Below are 8,650 nucleotides of genomic sequence, written 5' to 3'. Positions count from 1 at the left end.
GACCAAAATTGGCTCCTGCAGTCTGCCGATTGGAGAATATCCGCTTCATGATCTCTATCCCCTCTTGTGTCTCCAGCCTCCAGCCAGAACTCTGGTCTCCACCACTCGGCTCTGAACAGAGGTTCCTGCAGTAAATGGAGTGCTTAGCCTTATTGCCAGACAAAACACCTCATTAGAGCACACACCGTCTGCCAAGTGTAGAGAAAAATAGATTCAGGTCTTGCCGAAGAGTTGGGTAGAGCTGGACAGTTACCTAAAACAAGGAAGAGCCAAAAATGTGGCCATAAAGAGGCAAGTTAAATTCTATAATGTTTCCCAAGGGAAGGGTGCAGAGTAGAGCTGAGAAACAAAAATCAAAGAAAAAGTCAGAAGCTGGATAGACTCTGTAGGGAAGGAGAACACAGGACAATGGGAAAGACCCGGCTTGCCCCATTCCTGGGGAGCAGAAGATGACTTATCTGTAAAAGACTGAAAAACCACAAAGTTGAAGTCAGGTATGGGTTTAAAACCCAGTTGTATGCATGGGTTTTGCTTTCCCTAAGACTTTCTTTCAGTATTTAATAGGAACTTTAATGCCTGCTATGCTTACCTTGTAGGATCATCGTGAGTATCAAGTATGTGTCATGGAAAGATTATTGTTATTTATTAGCTAAGACTTACATTATCAAAGTTCTGAAGAATGCTCAGGTTTAATTTTTCATGGTTCCTTATTTAATATGAAGTGAATTCCCATAATATAAGACTTTTCTGTATTCAAATATAAATTTAAAAATCCATTTTGCTGCAAAATATATGGCTGTAGGGAAGATAATTCGTGCCTTGGGTTACCTGCAATGGTGTGTAGACCGTTAGCGACCATGCCACTTTTTTTGTAGAGTTGAAAAATATCTCTTCCACACTTGGTCTTGTTTTCCAGCTACACGTTATCTCTTTCAGAGACTCTCTTATAAGTTATCCAAGACAAAAGCATCCAATACATACAAAATTCCAACAAAGGATTATCCGATATCTAGAATAAAGACAGAATTAACTCAAAATAATTACATAAGTCTTCCATTTAAAAACTTCAACATCAGGTTCACATTAAGCCACAGTATTAAGAAATTGGACCATATTTAGCTTGTTTTTGTAATGCAATTTCCTTGGTAAATTCAATTATTTTTTAAAAAGTGGTCTTCTTGGTATGATAATAAGCACAAAATAAGTGGAAAACATCATTAAAATGAACTCTACATTATAACGAAATAGAATACTTAATCGTATTGAATGCCCTGTCACTTACTATATAGAAGCAGGAAGCAGGTCAAATCAATGACAAGAAATGTCACATCACTCCAGAGTCTCACAGATAGGCATGTGCATTTCGCGACATCTCTTATCTTCTGCCTTGAACTTTTGCTTCTCCTCGATGTTTTTCTCAGCAGACTTACCTGACTTTAGATTGGTCTGTGCCCTTGGCTACAGTTAAAAAAGAAAATTCACCAATATTATTTCCCAGGGACTGGTAGAGAAGAGAGAACAAGGGAAGGGCATGTTTCTGACTTGTCTAGGTTCTAAATGATATGGAATCACAAGCCATATGGCTGAGGCCTCAAAGCTAGGAATTGGCCACGCTGGGGTTTTAGCTTAAGCCCAAACATTGTTCTTTTCTACAGAAGTACCACTGTCTCTTGTGGGAAGAATCGCATAATGCTTATAAAGGAATGGATAAAAACTAGTGACGATCAGACATGTTATAAAAAAGCCATTTCATACAATGGTTTGAAATATCCTGTCCCCATTTGATATAGGATTTGTGATGGTCTTCGTGACCTATCACGTCAGCGACAAAAATAACCATTGGCCCAATTGCTCGAGCTTGAAATAAATCAGAGAAAGGCAATCAATCAGTCAAATATTTTTCAAGTGTCTTCTGTTTGCTCAACACTATGCTAGACTCTGTGGGAAATGACAGCTCACACATCAAAGTTCTTTGGCAATAGCAAGAAGTGAATATGAAATAGAATCATCAGAGAAAAATGACAGGAGTTGGTCCAGCTTCAAAGAACCTAAATCGCAATATGGAGGAGGGGGGTTTCAAATAACAATAGATCTTCATTATCATAAACAGCACAGAAAATGTCTTTCATGGTGATTAGACCAGGAACAGGCAAAGTTTTGCTTTAAAGGGCCAGATGGTAACTATTTTCGGCCCTGCAGGTCATAAGACTCTCTCCGCTGTTGAAGTGTGAAAGCAGCCATAGCCTTTAAAGGAATGAGCATTGGCTGTGCTCTAATAAAACTTTATTTAAAAACACAGGTGGCTGAATCTTTTTGACCCACTGGTTATATTTTGCTAATTTCTCGCTTAGCTTGAACATGAAGGAAGGCTGTTGAAGTGGTCAGCGTTGAACTTCAGAGAAGCCTGAGTTATGACCAGTCGTAATTGAGCGCCAACCCTCTGACAGGCACTATGTGTCATAGTTCATTGAATTTTTAAGACACTCCCCACCAATGCAAGCTGCTTAAGGTCACACATTTTAGTAAAAGGCGAAAGATTTATATGCTCTGAAGAGAAACCAGAGGATAAGGTCACACATTTTAGCAATAAGCTGGCCTACACTTAAATCCAGGCCCACCTGGGGCGACTGGGTGGCTCAGTCAGTTAAATGTCCGACTTCGGCTCAGGTCATTGTCTCACGGTTCATGGATTCGAGCCCTGTGTCGGGCTCTGTGCTGACAGCTAGCTCAAAGCCTGGAGCCTGCTTCAGATTCTGTGTCTCCCTCTCTCTCTGATCCTCCCCTGCTTGCACTGTCTCTCTCTGTCTCTCAAAAATAAATAAAAAACATTAAAAAATTAAAAAAAAAAATCCAGGCCCACCTGATAGCAATCCTCCATTCTCCCACCATAATAAATTACCCCTGCAGGCAGACCTGCCATTTTCCCCCTCTCACTGTACATCTTAGAAAACACAGCATTTTGAGCCATTTATAATCGGACAACCCTGCTACACAATCCAGAGATCAAAATTCAGGCAAAATACTTGGGGAATTTGTTCTCACACTTTACTGCACGTTATTCTCTCCTGGGAGCTTTAGAAAATCCTAATGCCCAGACCACACCCTATGCCAATGAAATCTCCATTTCTAGGGATGAGACCCAGGCATCAGTATTTTTTGAACCATTTCTAAGTCATTTTAAAGTGCAGCTAAGCTTGAGAACCACTGTGCTGAAGCAGGATGTCATCTACATGTGTCATATGTAAATGGAACGCCTGGAAATGTGGGAGGTCATGGTCCTAGGCCAACCCTCACTGAGTAAACATACATTATTAATTAAATAATTCACTATATATCTGTAGAGCACCTTCCTGGTGGCCGGCCACCACTGTAGATGTGAAGAAACAGTAAACGAATAGGTAGCCAGGAGTCAGAAAGCTGTCCTTGATTATGTCAAACTATTGTATTTCTTAAATTTTCTTTATTTCCTTCCCGTCTCTGCTAGTATCTAACAAAGGCTTTTGAAAACTCCAGCCTGTCTTCCCTTTGTTAATGATGCACAATCCACTTTCAAGAGTTGCATAGGTAACACACATCCTACTTATAGTAACAACATAGCATTTACTGAATATCTATCACACTGCAAGTATGTACCCATGTGGTGTCACACTTCTGAGAATCATGTTTGCTGTGTTCACCCTTGGTCTACACATGTGTAAACAGTTCCAGTGAGTTGCTTGTCCCCGGTTACCTGGAGGGTAAGGGAATAAGTAGGATCTGTACCAGATCTGCTTGATTTTATAACCCTGGTGCTTGACCACTGAAAATTACTGCCTGGGTTACCTCCTTGGTAAGTGTTGGGCATTTATTGAAATGACAAATGAATAAAGGAGAGAAAAACCTTTGCTTTGAGTCAGACCATTAATTAAGAAGGAGAAGTATCCCCTGGGCATGATGTAGGGACAACAATGGATGGTAATGAAGGAAAAAAAAAAAAAAAAGGAATACCATTGACTGGCAATCCCTTGCTCTTCTGGAAGGTTTCATTCAGAACTTTGCTTTATTCCAATTCCTCAATCTGTAGTTTGGATTGAGAAGCAAGGCTGTTTTATTCGAAGAAGCCCCTTGAAGAATGTACAGGACCAAGATAGATGGAGAGGAGAATGTCTTCCAGGCTCAACTGCCACCACTTCAGTGAGGAATTCCTTTTTCTTTCCACATTCTCCAGCCACCCAAGACGGAAGGAATAGTTTCCTCCTCTGAGAATCAGAGCACCTTACTCCTTCCCAGAGCAGCTGGTCCTCATCATGGTGATTTCAGATTTCTAGGATTGTTTTTTACTTCTCTGCCTGTCCCATTATCCTGTAATCTCATTATATATTATAATATTATAATATTATATATTATAATCTCATTATATATTATAATATATTACCCAATATTATAACTAGTCTATTCTCAGCCTAACAAGGAGCCAGGCACAGAATCGGTGGTCAGTTGAATTTTGCTCTGTTCCAGAGGCTAGATTTTGATTGTCTAATAATAATAGCTTCCAGTCTTTGAGTGCCAACTATGTGCTGGGCATTGTGATATGCGTGTTAAAGTCCAAGTATTGCTTATTGCTTTCATCCTCATAACGAGTTTGCAATATTTCATATCATTATTCCTATGAAGGTGGGCTTTTGGCATTCTGGTGCGCAGTTTCCCTTTCCTGAAATAGCCCAGCACACATGGTCCTGGTGGACGTAGCAACCACTCCAATGATGGTGGCTGAAGAGGCCTCTTCTGTCCTGGCAGAGCCAACAACAGCATGGGACATGACAGTCACAACTGAAGACTGTGAATCTTGAGCCAGTGACCAGTTTAAGGACATGGGGCCAGTTGGAGGGCATCTTCGTGCCAGCAGCATTAACGGTCACTAACCACATTCTTGCTGCTGCATGGTCTTGCTGTGGTTTCTGCTCGGTCACCTGGAGCCTTCCCAAACTTAACAGTTTTCCAAATTGATCTTCTAGTCTCAGTCTCATTGACTGTATAAGTCCCAAATGTTTTCAGTGACTTGGTTTATTTGGGGGGGGGTAGTTACGAATGCCCAGTTCATTTATGTCCATTGCAACCATGGCTCCACTGGACTCAAATATTTTGAAGGCAAGAGGGCAGGCTGTGTTTCCACCATCACACAGCCAATAAGGAAGAGAGAGGATTTGAACGCACTTCCTTCTGATTCTAATACCCATGTTCTTCCGATCTACCGCTCTGTTTTGTACATGGAGGGTGCTCAGTATTTGTTTGCCATTTATGATGCTGCTGCTGCTACTCCAGAGTTAATGGTTTTCCTTTTTTCAATGTAAGAGCCATTTAATTCTTTATTGCCCTGGTATTTTCTGTGTTTAATTACCTTAACCTGCTGCCTGACACTCAGAAAGTACTTATATATAGGAAGGTGATTCTTTTCAAATTTATTTCTAACCTTTAGTAAGTGTTTACTATGTGACCAGCTTTGTGCCAGGAGCTTGGCCTGCATTACCTGATTTAAGTGTCCCCCCAAACCCAATGAGATACAATTATTTTCATTACTAACGTTTTACAAATGAAAAAATAGGGGCTCAGAAAGATTATGTATCTATTCCAAAGGTCATGCGTTGATATATGTTGCATCCAGGATTCACTGAGGACTGACTCCCAAATGGATATGCTTTAACCTTTAAGCTTTGTTGAATTACTAAAATTTTTTAAATTCAATTGTTCTTTATTACGGAAACAAGAGATTCATTGTGGAAAGCTAGGAAGATATAGAGAAGTTAGAAGGAAAAATGCAAATAATCTCTCCACGTAGAGATAGCCATATCTGTGATTTTTTCTACACATGCACAAGTATGCTTTAAACAAACAAACAGAAAGAAATATAGTGTGCTTCATGGTGTGTTCCTTGCTTTTTCACTTAAGAACATGTCTATTGCTATGTAACAAATTACCCCAAATTTGGCAGGTAGAGCAACAGATTTATTATGTCACAGAGTCTAAGGGTTAGGGCCCCCGGAGCAGCTTAGCTGGTTGTAGTTCAGAGCATCTCATGGGATTCCAGTCAAGATGTCAAGAGGGCTGCCGTCACCTAAAGGCTGGGCAAGGAGAGAAAGATTTGCTTCTTGAATCCCTAAATGCAATCCAGGGTGCATTCCAGAAAGAGTCCATTTATGATCATTTCAGATTGAAAGAAAACTCAGGGTCCTGCTGTAAATACTGAGCTCTTTTGTCACTCATCCACTCAACAAGATTTGACCTGATAACTAACTTCATTTCAAAGGTTGGAAGAAACTCCTTTGGGGACAAGTAAAGTCTTGAGTAAATGGTCCCTTCCCTTCTCGAGAGAATCAATGAAGGTAGCAAAGTGCTATGCAATCATATTTTACATTGTGTCTATGGATTAGTTTCTTGATGGCGTTTTTAATTATTTAAACGTATTGAGAAAAAAGTACAAACTGACAAGTTTTTCCTTTCCCTTGCTGGTTTCTGTCTGTTATGGGCTGTCCATTAAAGTCACTTGGGGTTGGTTACCTAGGAAATGTCTGGCAGACTGGAGCTTTTAAATTGATCACCAGATTTATGGCAGGAAGGTGAGTCACATGATGTGAATTTAGTTGCTTCTAAGTGGAAGACTAGAAACTGCTGAGCATAAAAAAGAATCTCCGGAACTTTCCCCCACTACTCCTTAATTTTAAAGATGAAACAAATGATCTCCTTTCAGGAAGTCACGGAGTTCTAAATTTATCTCCAGAGGAAGGGAGTCTAATGATTCCATGACCATCTCAGACTTCATGGTTGTAAAGAGACACTGTATTTAAGGTGTGCGTGTGTGTATGTGTGTGCTCATGATAAATGCAAACTCAGCTATCTCTTAAGCTAATGAAAAATGAGGTGTTTCCTGCTTCTTTCACAAAGATGAGGATTAATATATGCACAGCTTCTTGAGTTCCTCAGAGAAGCCCCATCACTTGATCCATAGAGCCTGTTGTTATTAATCTCTAGAATGAATAGAGAGTATATTCAGTAAAACCATCTCAGTAGCTAAAATGCCGTTATCTGCATGATAAAGGAATTAAAATTCATCAGAATGAAAAGAACTGATCAAATTTGGAGTTCCTTAATAAAATATGCCAGGCACTTAAAACATAGTTGGTGGATAAAGAAGATGGACATTTGCCAACTAGCAACTATAAGCTAGGCACTTTTATTTTATATCTCACTTAATCCTAAACAAGAAAAAGGTAGATATTAGTATAGTAATTTTTAGAATTTTGTGACGCAAATATTTATTGAGCACTTAATACGTCGTGTCTGTACCAAGATTCAGGGAAGATAAGTAACTAATCCAGGATTAGAATTTATTTCTGTTCTGCTCCAATGGGCACGCGTTTCCTGCTTCATTATATTATTTTTCAGTAGGGTATTTTTGTATCAGAAGAGTGGAAAATTCAACAATTAATCAGGACATCTTTATTATAAGACATTATCTAGTTTGTGAAACTCAACTGTGCATGCATGTACACACATACCTTCTCTTATTCCTGAGACTTTTTCCAAAATCACCTTGAAAATCACCTTCCATTTTGAATTTTGCTACAATGATATAAGAATGGTTGGTAAATAAGAGCAGTGAGCCTGTATTACCTACTTAAACGTGCCAGGCCCTGTACCTAACGCATGATCTCCTTTAATCCTGATGCAACTCTATGAGGGAGGAACTATTGTGACCCCTGTAACAGATGACAGATGATAGGATTAAATATTAGAATAATGACCAGCCCAAGGTCACATGGCAATATGTGACTACCTTATTTTATTTTTTTAAAAATGTTCATTATTTTTGAGAGGCAGAGAGAGCACGAACAAGAAAGTGGCAGCAGGAAAGAGAGAGAGAGAGAGAGGGAGACACAGAATCCGAAGCAGGCTCCAGGCTCCGAGCTGTCAGCACAGAGCCAGATGCAGGGCTTGAACTCACAGTGGCAAAGTCAGATGCTTAACTGACTGAGGCACCCAAGTACCCTTCTTCATTTTTTTTTTCTAATTCCAAAGCCCATTGTCTTAATTATCTTCCTCTCCTTCAAGCTAGAACTGGTCTTCCTAGTCAGTAAGTGGTAGTGGATGCCAAAGATGAAAAAAGAAATTATGGGAGGAAAGGAGAAAATCCTCTTCCCTAATATATCTCCTATACAAATGAAGGCATTGACCTCATTCTGTTTTATCAGAGGAGCACCATGGTTCAGAGCATAAACTGTGTCTCACCGCAGCAAGTTTTGAAAAGCCCTGGGCTGGACACAGCCACATTTACTGTAGAATCCTCCATATGTTGGTGTCCCCACGAGGCAGGTGTCCTTGTGTTCCCTAACATGGTGTCAGGGCGGGTAACACACTCCATCTCCTGTTAGGAGGGGCTGACGGGATAAAGCATATTCTGTGCCTAGAAAAAGGCTCAGCACTCAGTCAGCATCCCATGAGGTAACACTCCATGTAATAACAGTTATTATATATAAATAATGCATTACATAACAATGATATACAAATGCTCCCATAATTTCAATATTACGTAACAATGATATACAGATACTGTCATAATTTCAGGACTTAGGATAACCACTTTCCTCCATCCCTAAAAAAAGAAAATAGCTGCTCG

At 39.8% G+C, this 8,650-nt stretch overlaps 1 long non-coding RNA gene across 1 annotated transcript; it reads right to left on the bottom strand.

Annotated features, from left to right (window-relative positions):
• Positions 1-5,969: 5,969 nt before the first annotated feature.
• LOC115303639 lies at positions 5,970-8,402 on the bottom strand. Its single transcript, XR_003914160.1, has 3 exons — positions 8,263-8,402; positions 7,533-7,596; positions 5,970-6,098 (listed from the first exon to the last, which is right to left on the bottom strand). It is a non-coding gene; the product is annotated as an uncharacterized LOC115303639 (long non-coding RNA).
• Between the last annotated feature and the right edge of the window lie 248 nt (positions 8,403-8,650).

The sequence above is a fragment of the Suricata suricatta genome, chromosome 10 (assembly GCF_006229205.1).
Source record: "Suricata suricatta isolate VVHF042 chromosome 10, meerkat_22Aug2017_6uvM2_HiC, whole genome shotgun sequence".
Taxonomy (NCBI): domain Eukaryota; kingdom Metazoa; phylum Chordata; class Mammalia; order Carnivora; family Herpestidae; genus Suricata; species Suricata suricatta.
The sequence above is the reverse complement of the archived record's forward strand: the minus strand, read 5'-3'. Positions and strand labels throughout refer to the sequence as shown.